Source organism: Cibotium barometz, chromosome 52 (genome assembly GCF_041138505.1).
Source record: "Cibotium barometz isolate CiBa-2024 chromosome 52, ASM4113850v1, whole genome shotgun sequence".
In the NCBI taxonomy this organism is placed as follows: domain Eukaryota; kingdom Viridiplantae; phylum Streptophyta; class Polypodiopsida; order Cyatheales; family Cibotiaceae; genus Cibotium; species Cibotium barometz.
In genome coordinates this window covers 6,276,151-6,292,641 of record NC_141097.1, presented here as the reverse complement: position 1 = coordinate 6,292,641, position 16,491 = coordinate 6,276,151, and the positions used below count along the sequence as shown (strand labels likewise).

General features: G+C 39.9%; 1 non-coding gene across 1 annotated transcript; it reads left to right on the top strand.

Moving 5' to 3' along the window:
* The first annotated feature begins 2,040 nt into the window (after window positions 1-2,040).
* On the top strand, window positions 2,041-2,167 carry LOC147608726 (U11 spliceosomal RNA). Its single transcript, XR_015264419.1, has one exon. It is a non-coding gene; the product is annotated as a U11 spliceosomal RNA (small nuclear RNA).
* The last annotated feature ends 14,324 nt before the right edge of the window (window positions 2,168-16,491 follow it).

Below are 16,491 nucleotides of genomic sequence, written 5' to 3'. Positions count from 1 at the left end.
GCTCAAAATAGCATCTTCTCCCACCAGCGGTGCAATGGTTAGCTTAAGACCAACATACAAGATCAAGCTCTAAAACCAATGTAACATGCGGAAGATTCAAGGAACTTTTACTTGCGAGTATAAGGGGTGAACTGGTGAGTTACCTTGCAAGTGAAGGAGAGAAGGGAAAGAGAGAGAAGTACACTGTACACCAAGTGGGGTCACAAATACTAGCTTCAGCACCCCCTTCCGAAAGCATATTCCCTTTGATTGCTGAAAATAAGAATGAGTACAAACAGGGCTGAATCTTCCCAAATACTGCACTGAACTGGTTACCTCAAATAGTGCCTTGCAGACATCACAAACAAAGGATGGAGCTGTTGTTGCAAGGATGGACAGAACGAAGAACCTTCACTCTTCAAGAACTTCATTGTCTGCAATTGGTACCATCAGGTGCTATGGGCTGTTGGTCAGTCAGCTTATTTTCAAGTGTCCCCCTAAGGCATCTGCTTACCTGATAATGGTGTTCCATCTCCTACTGGGATAGAAAGCCTTGTGTGTGCCTATCCTTTTTGGGGTTGGGTTTTGTCCTCCTTACTTTAAGGAACCTCCTGAGACGGGCTGTGTAGGGGTTTGTCATGAAGAGGGCTGGCTTTCGTTAGAAATTGGGAAACGATGGGCTTGTTCTCCTGTCTCTTGCTGGCTTTGTTCCCGTTTTTGATGTTGAACTCCAAGCTGCTCCACACTACTGGAATACTGTTCCAATGCTTTCTAATAGCCATTGTTTAAACTTCTACAATCGGAATGTAAAGCGGCCATACATAAGATGCTCCAGCTGATCCCCGAAATCATCCCACGAGTATTGCACCTCCCCTCTTGATGTGGCATGATCTTCCACCAAGTAACGACAGATACATATAAAGGGCTGGAGCTTCTTCCATACGCACCACTTTGTAATAGGCCTTGAATTGATTCATCCACGGGATACACGGAGTGGCTCCACCTGAAATCCTGGTGAGAGCTACCTTCCGTGGTGCCCCAAGAGAGCGCTCTCCTATGACGGTCAATCAGAGTTCCACCCATGCCAATCACCCTCTGCAAAATGGTGAGAGTGTCTGGGGTCTCCATAAAGGATGGTCTTTTGACACTACTTCTGCTGAAACCAAACCAAAGGGCTTCCTCAGCTTCTTTGATTCCAGACAAAGGACTTCCCTACGCCTGTTCCAACTATAGCTACTTCTCAAGAAGAAAGGCTTCCTGTTGATGGCTTGCACTTTTTTCATTTGCTGCCTCCATGACCTGCATCTGCTGAGATGAGTAGAGGGCCTCATCAACTGCATGAAATGCCTACGAGAGGTGAAATTGGGAAGGGATTCTGCGGAGACTCTTTCCCTATCCTCCTCATCCCCAGCTAAAGCATGCAGTATATTCCTCCTTGTGCTGAGGAGTCTTGAAGGTCTCCACACAAGGCAAAATTATGGAGTGAAAAACCACTGCGTCAGCCTTGCTCTGAAATCGATGATGACAGACAAACTTTTGTCTGAAACTTGCAAAAGCGATCATCTCCCCCCCCCCTGCCCACATGCTTGCATCATGAAAAGCTACCGGGTGAGACTGCACATCTCCTTGCTGATGGAGTTTTTTTTTAATAGAAAATTTGAAGAAAAATTATCAACATGCAATTATTTTCACATTCAAATGGATCCCGTCAGACATCCTATGTTTAATTGAGAAGCACACACCTATAGTGTAGGTTAATCTCAATAATTATTGGAGAATGATTGATATACACAGAAAGTCTCATGCTCTCCTGCTGGCCGCAGGTTCTAGGGACAGTAGTAAACATCATGTTCAAAAACGACGGCTGAAAAGCCAGGGTATGATCCAATCAACCATCGTGCTGGGCTCTCTCTCGCTGCTTCAAGCTCATCCATCATCCCATGCATAGGGGGGGGGGGGTAAGGTGGCCACGTGTAAGGTGGTGTGTGTATCCCATGTACGGGAAGCATATGGATCAAAATGTCGAGAGTATAAAAGGCGCTGCAAGAACATCTATCAATTTAAAAGGGTCGATTGGCTAAATGTGCCACGTGCATTCTTGCAACGTACGCTGTATGGATATCTAGACATATGGCCGACACAATTTTTGTGCTCCAAAGAGGGTTGGCTCGCTCAGCCGACCCTACATACAATTATATCAACTTTGGAAAAATTAGGTTAATTTGAAGTGTAGGATACCTCTCGCTGTTGTTGTTTAGAAGGTGTGTACCACATCTATGACCTAGAGAGGGCTTGGGTTTCTTTCTGATATCTCCTCTCTAGGTCATAGATGTGGTACACATGGGAGAACGACACGTCTTCACAAAACGCACACCAACAATTTCTAACACCCTCTCCTCATCGTCGGGGATGCATTCCTAAACTCCACTCCCTCTAGATGATATGAAAATGAGAAGACAACTAATCTCAAAACACTAAGGATAATTGCTAATTGACAATGATAAGATGCTTTGAAAGATAAGCTCAAGGATAATGGCATTGCTTATTGATAATGATAATAAGATTTGAAAGATGAGCTCAAGGTGTAAAAATAATATTCATATAAAAAAAGAGAGCATAGTAGTATTTGATAAACCTTTTCAACAAAACCCTAGGTGAAGCAACTTTGTTGGATAAAGCCACGCAAATACCTCAATATTTTTTTAGAACTTGAATCTAAGGAGGATCATAACACGAGTATAAATCTAAAGCTACGCTGTAATAAAAAAATGATTTTAAAAAAATGAGAAGAACACTGTAGAGAAAACTTGGTTTCCCCACCATTACGAAGTGGTGACACAGTGGTGTCACACGAGATTTGCTTTAGGGTAGTATACCCACATAGCTAGGGAGATATGCAGCTTCTCTATCCCTCTCCGCTATGCACTCACACGACAATCAAGAGAGACACACAACATTGGAAGTTCACCACTTCACGTAATTAGGTTTTCTATAGAGAGATGTGACACAGTATACCAAGGTTTTGCATGTCTTAGTGAGGAGAGTTTGATTGCATGCTTTTCATATCACACCCCTTTATAGATGCCTAGCCCTGTTGACTACTACCTCCACCAAATATTAAAACACACTCACGCTATATCGAGTACAATTGATACACACGTTTAAACATGGTGTTAAAAAGAAAGCACAGTAGTATTTGTGATAAAGCATAGTATTATTTATGTAGTATGCTTCCATGGTGGAGAGCATGAACGACCTTAACTTAGCCCACCCTAGCTTCTTTTGACCCAAGGCATAGATTTACCATTGCATCAGCTCAAACGAAAGTTACCAAGTGCACTTTTGGCTGTCTTCACTTTTGGCTAGCTAATCAAAGCTGCATGGTCCCCCTTGTTGATGTGCATTAGGTTTCTACATATCTTTTAAAAAACCACAATTCGAATATGGCAACCAAACAATGCTTGATTTTTTCATTAAAAAGGTGGAGCAAACATAGTAAGAGCAATCTAGGTAGTATCTTAAAACGTTGAAGAAGCCCAATGTTGATGTAGATTACACCAATGAACATCCTAAATTTGATGCTCTCGTTTGGAAGCACATCTTGGTGATGAGGAGAGTGCTTTTCACACACACATTCTTATACATTTGAATAGGTATCACATGAGCACATTTCTTTACACTAAATCTTTGAAGTCTCTCTAAGAACATTAATATTCTCAGTCTTTAAACCTCATGGTGGAAAAGAGCCAATTTATAGGACTGCTTGCTACCATGTCGTCAAACAGGAGGTATGAGCTCTTTAGAGCAACTTGATTTTGCTACACAAAGAGCCCCCCCCCCCCCCCCCCCCCCCCCCCCCCCAGCTTGGAAGCCCACCTTACATGATGCTATGTGTTTACGTAGAGCAGCACAATGGTGTTGAGCTAGTAGGAGGTGTTGCTATTACGGTTCCTCTCTACTCTAGTTTGAATGTGGCCATAGAGAATAGGAAGACTGACAAGAAAAGGGTGCACTTGCTACAAAGCGGCTTGCTATTGTTATTGGGCATACACACTGCTATTGAAAGATAAGCTCAAGGTGTAAAAATAATATTCATTGCATAGTAGCATTTGTGATAAAACTTTTCCACAAACCCTTACGCGAAGCGACTTGGCTCGATGGACCTTACTTTATCCTATTACACGCTTTACACTACCACCTACACTACTCACACCATATATCAAGTAAGCGGCTTGCTATTGTTATTGGGCATACACACTGCTATTGAAAGATAAGCTCAAGGTGTAAAAATAATATTCATTGCATAGTAGCATTTGTGATAAAACTTTTCCACAAACCCTTAGGCGAAGCAACTTGGCTTGATGGACCTTACTTTATCCTATTACACGCTTTACACTACCACCTACACTACTCACAAAATATATCAAGTACATATATGCATGTTCAAAAAAAGAGAGCATAGTAGTTTATAAACCTTTTCAACAAAACCCTAGGTGAAGCAACTTTGTTGGATAAAGCCATGCAAATACCTCAATATTTTTTTAGAACTTGAATCTAAGGAGGATCATAACACGAGTATAAATCTAAAGCTACGTTGTAATAAAAATGATTTTAAAAAAATGAGAAGAACACTGTAGAGAAAACTTGGTTTCCCCACCATTACGAAGTGGTGACACAGTGGTGTCACACGAGATTCGCTTTAGGGTAGTATACCTGCATAGGTAGGGAGATATGGAGCTTCTCTATCTCTCTCCACTATGCACTCACACGACAATCAAGGGAGACACACAACATTGGAAGTTCACCACTTAACGTAATTAGGTTTTCTATAGAGAGATGTGACATAGTATACCAAGGTTTTGCATATCTTAGTGAGGAGAGTTTGATTGCATGCTTTTCATATCAGACATCTTTATAGATGCCTAGCCCTGTTACATGGTTTAGACTACTACCTCCACCAAATATTAAAATACACTCACGCTATATCGAGTACAATTGATACACACGTTTAAACATGGTGTTAAAAAGAAAGCACAATAGTATTTGTGATAAAGCATAGTATTATTTGTGTAGTATGCTTCCATGGAGAGCATGAACGACCTTAACTTAGCCCAACCTAGCTTCTTTTGACCCAACACATAGATTTACCATTGCATCAGCTCAAATGAAAGTTACCAAGTGCACTTTTGGTTGTCTTCACTTTTGGCTAACTAATTAAAGCTGCATGGTCCCCCTTGTTAATGTGCATTAGGTTTCTACATATCTTTTAAAAAACCACAATTGGATTATGGCAACCAAACAATGCTTGATTTTTCCATTAAAAAGGTGGAACAAACATAGTAAGAGCAATCTAGGTGGTATCTTAAAACACTGAAGAAGCCCAATGTTAATGTAGATTGCACCAATGAACATCCTAAATTTGATGCTCGTCTGGAAGCACGTCTTGGTGAGGAGAGTGCTTTTTACACACACATTCTTACACATTTGAATAGGTACCACATGAGCACGTTTCTTTACGCTAAATCTTTGAGAAGTCCCTCTAAGAATATTAATATTCTCAATCTTTAAACCTCATGGAAAAGAGCCAATTTATAGCACAGCTTGCTGCCATGTCAAAGAGGAGGTATGAGCTCTTCGGAGCAACTTGATTGCTACACAAGACCCCCCCCGGCTTGGAAGCCCACGTTACATGATGTTGTGTGTTTACGTAGAGTAGCACAGTGGTGTTGTTGAGCTAGTAGAAGGTGTTGGTATTGCGGTTCCTATCTACTATAGCTTGAATGTGGTCGTAGAGAATAGGAAGACTAACAATAAAAGGGTGCACTTGCTACAAAGCGGCTTGCTATTGTTATTGGGCATACACACTGTTGTGTGAGAGAAGGGACTGGTCTAAGAGTCATTGCTAGATTTGCCACATGTCAATGTTGTGGAGCTTAGAGAGCTGTATTACTTATCTCTAGATGAGAATGTCAGGATTGGTTTGTTGTTTCGTGGGCTGCTCAAGATCAAGCTTACCGCTTTGTAGAGAATAATCTTCTCCTCTCTCTCTTTCTCTTAGCCACACAAAGAATAATGTCTCTCTCTTTCTCTCTTTAATAAGTAACATCTCTCGTTCAATCACCAAGCAATTAACATCATATGGATACTTAGAGTGACAAGGAAGATAAATTAGCGAAGAAGAGAAAGGTGACTAATCAATATGCTAATCTAGCAACTAATTAAGATAATAAAATCTCTAATAAGGCTCTGATATCAAGTCATATCACCAAGTAGCTTTTGAAACCAAGCTACCTCACAAGCTGCCATAGCAATGCCCCTATACACTACCTATGTACTTGATAAAATAATTGTCAGTTGTTTCTTGTTGGTCCAACGCATTGCAGCACTCCTAAAAGAAAACATAAAGCTACTGGTAGATCTCCTGTCAGACATTTGTATACCCATGTAGATGTATCTCACTACCAACCTCCTAGAAAGGTCGGTCCATAATCAATCGTGGACCTTATGTACCTTATTAGAATTCATCTAAGCATATCAAAATATGGCTTCCTAGGGGGGTGCATAAATTGACTCCTAATGTTATGGCTCACCATAATCAACATTTGTATACCCATGTAGATGTATCTCACTACCAACCTCCTAGAAAGGTCGGTCCATAATCAATCGTGGACCTTATGTACCTTATTAGAATTCATCTAAGCATATCAAAATATGGCTTCCTAGGGGGGGTGCATAAATTGACTCCTAATGTTATGGCTCACCCTAACCCTCCTTGTTGAAACACATCCAAAAAAGAGATTACCTGGTGAACCGACTGTCGTGAGGATCTTTCCAATGGCCGAGCTCGTAACCCTTAAGGACTCCAAGCTCTACAACTCCTCGAGAAGCAATTCCACCCTGTCTCCTGCGAGCGTTGTCACACCGTCACGTTGCACTATGGGTCCTCGTCCCTCCTCTCACCTCACTTCACTCACACACACACACTAGCATGCATTAGAGAGAGAGATTAGCAAGAGGATTAGCAAGAGCAAGACTCAATTGCACAATGGGAGAGTATGTTGTATTATGAGAGAAATTCACTTATATACATGGCCATAAGTGTTCACACTCATTTAAACTATAGCCGGTCAAGCACTTTAGGCTCATAAGAGGCCTAATGCTATTACAATGACTACCACATGCTCTTGAAGTGGGAATCGCCATAAATACTCTGTCACACCATTACGTGTGCCCATCCAAGTTATAGCTTTGGACACTATTGCTTCATATCTTGAATGTATGACCCTTTGGTGTATCTATCATGACTCCTTGATGTAAGATAATGGCGGTAGCTCTTATTAATCCTGGAATAGGATTAACATTCCCCCCCTTCCTGATGACGATCGCGTCTGCGTGATCGCGTTGAAGACCTTTGTGTGGGGAGAATGAACAAGCTTTTGTCGATGCTTTGATGTTAAATGACGTTCAATGGTCTTTGTTCCTCCGGAAGGAATAAGAAAAGCTAGTTAATGAATGAAGAGGTTAATGGTGTATTGGGAATTCCTAACGGGATGGGGGGTTTTGCAAATGATTGCATTTTTATATTTGTGTGAGCCCTTCTTCTTTTTTTGCTCACTTTGTTTTTGGCCAATCATTGGCAAGGTTACATGTGATTTTTGTTAGTGGGGACACTAAGAGATGTTAATAATGGGAGAGAAGAGAGAGAAGGATCCAAAGGAACGTAAACTTAATCATCGGAACAAGATGGTGATTCTCAGTTCCTCATTTGATTCATTGAAGCGACATTCATCATTTGAAGTAATTGGCTTGTGATGATTTCCCTTTGTGTGGCAGGATTCTTGTCAAATGTTGTTGAGTAGGACGACCTAATCATGTCTTCTTCTTCCCATGTGCTTTTTATGTTTTTATGTATATTTAAGTACTCTTAGAAGTAGATTTTCATGAAGTATAAGAATTGAGTGATATAGACCCTTATTGAACTGCTCTGTGTTGAAGTAGCCACTTGTGTTGGTGAGGACTGAAGGAATTACGTCGGCTTGCGAGGCTAATATAAAGATCTTCACTAAGGATTGAAGATTATTGATTTATGAAGATGGTGGCGTCGTTTGGAGAGGTTTGTAATTTGAAGAAAAATTCCACACGATGGGTTGTACCATTGACTAGGCTATCGCCCACCATGGCCCCCTATCGAGAGATGTACCTGGAAGTTGTCGATGGTGAGGCTTTGGTGCAAATGTTCTCTAGTACATGAGTATGGATATGTACTCATGGAGCAGCTGCTACATTAATTTAGCCAAAAGAATAGTAAGCAACAAGCTTAACAAATATATAGTGGCTATTGTGTGATATGGCTTAATCCATGAGGCTTAAATCGTGAAAGTGCAAGTTCTTAAGCCGTGAGATGGAACTCCTTGAATTGTAATTCCGTGAATTTGCGGATTTTGACCCTCTTTTTATTTTTTTTTATTTTTTTTATAATGGGTCATCTAGGTCATAATTTGCAGGCAAGAGCTTCTTATGCGCTCATTTCTTACTTCCAGAGGGGTGACAAGAGCATTGCTATTATGTTCTTGATGTGCTCCTAAGTCTCTGTATTGCTTCTTAAATTTGTTGCTGAAATGATATCGAGGCAGTAGGGAAGACTGCTTATTGTTTGCTTGAACAAACAAGCTCTTGTGTTGGTGCTGAATGCACGAGAGTGGTTGAGGGATTTGCTTGTTGTTGCTTGGGCCTCCATTCTTGTTGAACTATAGGTGAAGTTGTTGGGGTTGAAGTCGGTGGTGAGGTTTTCTTCACATTGTTCGATTTTGACAACCATATGATGGAATTACCATCATAGTATCCTTGTTGTTGTTGAAGTACATGCACATGCACCCATCTTTGAGACGAACACTGTAATTTGGTTGCCAATGTGCTTGGTGTCGAGGCTTTCATCATTGTGCAGGCTTAGAGGACTTTGTGATGCGCTTGGGGACCCAAGCTTTGGTATTTCTTTGGTAGTACCCTTGTGCTTGCAGCAGTGTTTTTGTTGCATTCATGGAGTTCTTTGAGGAACTCGCATAGGCTTTTATGGACGGTGTTGTGGAGTACTCTTCTTCTTCCTTGGCTTCCAAGTGCTACATTGAGGAAGAGGTTTTGACTGTCGAGGCACCCAAATTTGATTGGCACCTTCATAGTAGCCTTGAGCTACAAGTAGTTGCTTCTCCACCCACATTTTGATACTATTAAAATATCGTGATTGTGGGAGTCTTGGTGGAGTTTTCTTTAGGGTTGATGTGGAAGGTTTGGGGCCCTCCTTGACTTTGGCTAGTGCTGAGGTTGCGAGTTTGAGACTCATGGGCATTGTTGATGATGATGAGGTTAGAGTCTCTTGTGGAGTGGATGTCGAGATGACGAGGCCTTTGAGCATGTGGTTGTCTCCTTTGTTGAGGTTTTTCAACAATGAAGATGCACATAGGCTCCAGGGTCTTTCCTTTGAGTTCCCTGTTAGACATAGATGGTTTGGCTATGGGAACTTCTTTAGGATTAGCTGTTGATTGCAAGGTTTTGGCATCGAACTTTGTAGGTGAGGATGGGATTGAAGGAATTGATGCTTTATCAGAGTCGGTCATTGTTTGTGATGGAGATGGTAGGTAATTGTGTAGAGGGGCTTTTTTGGAAGAGGCTTGTATCCTTTGCGTTCAGCATCATAGAAATCCATTAAAGTTGGATCCTCTTCCTTGCAGTATGGTATTGTCAACTTTTTGTTGTTTACCATCATGATGACTCTATCGCTAGCAAAGCACAGTGGTGCTTGGGAGCAACAGTCCATTTATGCCCCAAGATTAAATCTACTTCCAACACATACTCAACCACAAAAAACTTGCAAGTGAGGGGGCTAGTTTCAATGTACATTGTATGTTCAAAGTACCCATACATGGCCTGTTCAAGTCTTGTGTAAAGGTAATCCTTTCAGGATGTGCCGTGAGTGTTGGTTGACCTAACAAATCCCATAGCTCGAGAGTCATGAGATTGTGTTCTTGTGTTGGATAAAGCTGTGCTTAAGGTGTGGTGATTTTATTTGAAATTTCCAATCCCACCAAAATCCTAGGGATCTTTTCAATAAGATGAGCTTGCTTTTTGTGTTTTGCATATGTCATGTGATCATTATTATCCATTTTGGGGTGGTTGGGTGGGTTCTAGTTTCTTGATTGGTCTATGTGGTGCACTAAGCGAAGAGTAAGAACTTGTTTCATCCTCACTTAGTGATGTACTAGAACTTGTTTCATTTTTTGACTTTCTTTGGTTTGTCAGTATTTCATTATGTTTACCCATGTGACAAGATCGAATTTTCTTTTGGGTTTTTGTATCATGTGTCACACATATGGGTGTTGAGGTTTTTGTGGTTGTCTTTGATGTGAATGCTTCTGCATCATGTATAGCTTTTGGCTCTTTCGTGTTTATGTCCCTTTTTAGGTTTATGTTGACTACAGGCTCCTTTTCCCTATCTTTTAATTCGACCTTGGTTTCGATAGTTTGTTGTCCTTTGTTTTTCTTGGGTTTAGAAGGGTTTGTTTTCTCTTTTGGGTTATGTTTTAAAGCATGTTCTTCTACCCATGTTGAGGTATTGTCTTTTGATTTCCTTTTGACTGTTTCTCGTGCCTTGGCTTATAAGCATATAAGGACATTTAAGGGTATCGTGGACAATTGCCCGTTTTGTACACTTAAGATGTTAAGAGTTGTATTTTGTAAGACAAGTTGCATTGAAGCAACTCATCTTGGGAAATCTTGGAACATGTGATCAATGCCACATCGTTCACACATGGGTCACAAGGTGTTAACTATGGACATGGAAGTATTCCAAACTATGCAATCTGCCACCTTGTGAGGTCCACGATAATAGAAACACTGAAGTGTCCGATTAACTGCTTCATGAGCAGTTTCTACCCTTTGGACTATTTCTATTTGGTGCACGGGAGGTTTTGAGTCCACTGTGGATGAAGTGGGACACTTTTTAGTATCATGGTCAAAGGTTTTACAATATATGCAGTATATAAGGATAGGTGCCTCGTATGCACAATGAAGATTGGGATGGCCATAGTGATTGCACTCAACACAAGGTATTTCGTTCCTCACTGTTAGAGGCATTAAGGATGTCTGGTTTTGAAGATTTTTATCCTCTCTTAGAGATGTTTGCTGTAAGGTTATAAGCAAGGTTGCATAAAATTCAGGGAATGTCAATTCCGAGATCGATCTTTCTTTCGTCATTGCTTCACATGGTTTAGATGAGGAACACCTCGTAGCATGCTCAACTTCTAGCATGTTGTCATCTAAACGTATTGCTTCTTTACAACATTAATCGAATGTTTTCGGATTAGATACAATGATCAAGTTATGTAAGCTGTTATTCTTCAAGCCCATCATGAAACATCTCCTCAATTGAACATCGTTTAATTTTTCCCATGAGTCACAACGTGAGTCCAAGAGCTTTATCCCAAGGATAAAATCTCTGATGGATTCATTTGGTCGATGCCCAATTGAATAGAGTTCTATTGTTACACTCCACCGATCACCTTGTCTCAAAAAGCCATGTATAAAGGCTAATTTCAAAGTTTTGAAGTTAGACAAGGGACCAAAGCCCAGTGGGATCGAAGTCATAGGGGGTGTAAAACCCGATGACACGCCTGTTATAGGCATAGCCAATGGCATTGGGAGTTGAATTGGCGGCATAAATCTCAATGGCTCGAAGATGACAGCCATTGGGTTTAGTCCTTGTGTGATCCATGGCACTCCCTTTATCGTGGCCATGTCGGAGTGCCTAAATGCTCCTTAATGAGAAATTACAGTTTTTTTTTCTTTCTATACTTTCCCACAGCCCGTTACAACATCAAGAGGCTTGGCGTACTCTTCGTTGGATCAAATGGGTGTCCGTTTACCCTAATTAACTTAGGTGTTATACGCATGTGAATGACCTGAGATTTTTTTCGAAAAAAGCGTATGCTAGAAACTTCCCAAATGGAAGAGGAGGTCCTAAAACCTATTTTCCATCACTGTCTCAAGATGAAAAATTTTCTCAAGAATTTTTTCCCTGTTTCAGCACGTTTTTGAGGGCGTTCCAAAAGAAATTTTGAAAAACTTTGTATGAGGGAGTTGTAGTATTTTTGGAGTACTACAACTTTGTTTCCCTGAGTCGTCCGTGATTTTGTTGTTTAGGCCCTCAAAAAATATCCCAAATATGGCTCATCGTCGTTTTCGTGCTGTTTTTGTGATTTTTCGTAGTTTTTGGGTTTTTTGCCTCGATTTTTGTGTCGAATTTTGAGGCTGCTGGTCGAACGCCAAAATGGTAGATTTTGAATTCAGACGACCACATCCAAAGTCGAAGAGCTCGATGTCAGCTTTTCGATGAGCCCTAGCGATGAGCCCTAGAGTGGCTTCATCGGATATACGGTTTAGGAGATATAGGCCTCCAAATAGAGGTGGTTTTCATAGTTTTTTTTAAATAGTAAAATCATTTTTTTTGGACCTTTTCACGGGCTAAGCCGTTCACGTCCCAAGCCGTTCACGTGCCAAGCCGTTTACGTGCCAACCATTCACGTGCAAGCCGTTCACGTCCCAGCCGTTCACATCCCACCTTCATGTGCAAGCCGTTCACACCGAATCTTTTCTTACAGCCGGTAAGCTCTTGACTTGAATAATGTATTCTATATATCTTGTATGTATCCATGAGATAAAGAAAGGCCAAATTTTTAAGGAAGTTGAAAAGCTAAGAGAGAACATAATAGTATCCTTATTTGTGTCCAGCTTTACTTTACCCCATGAATTTTGCTATTTAATATATGACATGCAGCTCATCTAATTAAATGTTGGCAAATAAAAGTAGTGGTTTGTGTAACATTGTCTAGGCTATAAATGAACACATGAGACAATCTCATTGGTGATGTGTGAGCTAGAGAACCATGGTTAGCTATTATGTGAACATATGTAGAAAGGTAATGGTGTTGAGACACTAACCTCCGTATCCCATTGGTGATGCACGAACTAAAGAACCATGGTTGGCCGTTTATGAACATATATAGGAAAGGTATTGCCACTGTAGGAGAAATGGAACCAAATTTACTCTAAGATAAATGGAACCATGGTTGGTTGTTATGAACAAATTTGGGAAAGGTATTACCAAATTTCCTAAGAGAATTGGCCCTAAGGTAACCTTTATGTTCATAGCATGGTTCAAATTTCAAGGTGATGGATAAAGTTTACAAGCCAAGCCCCATAGGTGAGAAGCAGTCAATAGGGATATTAGGGATGTGATTAAGTCCTTTATCTAGGGCCTCAATTAGAAAGGGATGGCGATAAATGGAAGTGTTAGTGGTGAGAGCACGTTTCCCAAATGGCTAAAGTGCCAGCTCACAAGCCCCATAGATGAGAAGGGGTCAATAGATGTGATCGAGTCCTTTATACAAGGCCTCAATTAGAAAGGGATGGCGAATAAATGGAAGTGTCAATGGTGAGAACATGTTCCCCACAAGGGTTCATATGTCTTCATCAAAATGATTTGACTATTTGCTAGTAGAGAAAATGCACGGGTATGAAAGGTCAAAATGGTCTAAAGAACACCTCATTAGGCTTTGTTTTTTTTTTTTGAAGGTTCAATATACTTTCATCTAAATTTCAAAGTGTTAATAGGTAATATATTTAAGGCTCAATATATTTCCATCTAAATTTCAAAAGTGCTAAACAAGATCAAACTAGATCCAAATCTCAAAATATATTGAAGGTTCAATATATTTCCATCTAAATTTCAAAGTGTTAAAAAAGATCTTACTAGGTCCGAATCTCAAAATAGCATCAAGAAATAAAATTTTTAGTTATAAAATCATTAAGTTTTTTAAATAAAAGTGATGTGAACATCTCTTCCTTTTTAAACTCTAGAAATTACCAAAGTTTTTAGTATTCTTGAGTGTTTTTTGCTTGCTTTGTGAAGTTCATTTTGGAGGTTACAATCATGTCACAATATCCTGATGCTTGGCTATTTAGTTAACTCACCTTAGTTTGACTAGAACAACACACTCCAGTAAATCTCTATTAGTCCAGAGGTACCAACAGCATCACCAAAATGCTTGCCTCTCCATTATCTTTTATGGCTATAGTTTTTATTAAAAGCATTGAAGGATGGACATTTTCAAAAGGACCCTTCAAAATTATAATATTAGAGACTTCAAGGAATCAAAAGGAAACTACTAGTATAAAGAGTTTACTATTTACTAATAAGTACATCAAGGGTGTTACTAGATGGGCAAGTAAGGCTCATAAGAGGGGTTAAGGACATGAAAAAATTAATAAGAAATAAGGGTAGTGTGGGATTCCATTGGTAAAGAGTTGACCAAGCTAAGAAAGCTAATTCCATTAAAGAAGAGTTGACCAAAGCTAAGACAGTGAAGAGTTTAGCATGAGTGGAAGGAATAATTTAAAAAAACTCATCAAGATTATTCATAATGTACCATGGAAAGATAATACATAGACATAGGATAGGCTGAACATTGAGAGTTTATTTATAATGACATTTAATTTAGGTTCTAAAAGTATTCCATTAGGCTTTAAAATAATTAGTGTCCCTAGGAGCTTTAAGATTAGGAGCCTTAGTGCAAAAAATGACTTAGTCTATGGCACCACTATTGAAAATAACTCACGCCTAAAAGTGATTTAGGATATTTCAAATGGTCAACATCTTGTCTATGGTGCCACTGCTAAAAATAACATAGGCCTAGAAGTGATTTAAAAAGACTTATAAAGGTGGATAATCACATAACAAAGGATGGTTTATTGGAGTGGAGACAAAGGTAGCAACACACATAAATGATATAGCAACCAAGTAGAGATAGAGAGAAGCATGATACTAAAAGTAGATTGATGAGAATGAGTGAAGTACAAGTGAAGTGACATGATAAATTCACTTACACACTCACTCATAAGAGTGTGTACACACGCTTAGAGGAAAAAACCTCCTAAAAAGAAGAAAAAGTACCCCAGCCAAATTATTAGCCTATGCCCACACATCACTACCATCTAAATGGCTATAAATTCCCCTTATAGTGATGATGTGAACATGTACAAGGAACATGTGGCTAATCAATCTCCAAAATAAAATAATTTTAAAGCTTTAAGTTCTCATAAGAGATCCTTCATGAACATATCTGTCACATTATCGTATGTAGAGATATGAGCCAAGCTAATCTCTCTTGCTAAAATGAGCCTCTCCCTGACTTATAATGATAATGCACCTTAATGTGATTTATGCGAGCATGAAGCACTACTAGGTTCCTTGAAAATGACCAATACACTCTATCTATCATGAAGATGGATGTTTCCTGCAAATGAGCCAATGCACTCTACCTATCATGAAGATGGAGGTTCCTTGCAAACGAGCCAATGCACTCTAGCTATCAATGAAAGATGAAGGTGGGGGACATCTGTCCACCAACACCAAGATTTACCAAAAGGTGTCTTAGCCATATACACTCTATAATCATTGTAAAACTTATCGTTTACTCTACTTCACAGCTCAGTGTGGCCACCTTTGGCTGCTGCTTGTTTGTTGAGCCATGATATGTATGAATCACCCCAAAATGAAAGAAAAAGCCACTAGTGGACACTTGCATGTCATAACATCCAGTCCAATCAGAGTCATTAAAAGCATGCAGCTGAATATCACCCCCTTAGCATAGAAAATAAATAATAATGGCCATATCCACCAGCTTACCCATGTCACCAAGTAGCTTTTGAAACTAAGCTACCTTACAAGATGCCATAGCAGTGCCCCTATACACTGCTTGTGTACTTGATAAAATAATTGTCAGATGTTTCTTGCTGCTCCAACTCATAGTAGCACTCTCAAAAGAAAACATGAAGCCACCGGTAGATCTCCTGTTAGAGACACTACTAGCCAAATCAGCATTTGTATACCCATGTAGATGTACATATCTACCATATGTCAGGATCACTATAACTAATCATAATCAAGTCATCCACATAAATGACTAACAACATAATCCCTCTATTTGTCTTTTTCACATAAAGTGAAAAATCTACATTGGATGTAACGTACCCATCTTCACTAATAAAGAAATATCCATGTAATTATGAGTTTTTATGGTATAAATATCAATGATTTTATTATTTGAATCATTTCTACTTAGAATCTTCAAATTCTGAGCCCAAATTTGGAATCTGCACGCGATTTTACCCTAATATAGGATTTTACAGCATCCAAAACGGACACCGGATCAAGCCTATACGCTAATTTCAATCATTTTAGTTAAAAAACGGCGACCTTTAAACCTTAATAAATGCACGACCGCACGTCCGATTGACGAACGGTCTGAACCCCTGCCACCAGGAGAACCTCCCGGACAAAAAAAAATTTCGTCCCCGGGGCGGGCCGGCACGCAAATCGAGGCGGACGCCCCAAATTTGGGTACCCCGTCCCAAAATTTGGTCCGTACACACTTACTAGGACGCACGTACAATGGCCGCCCA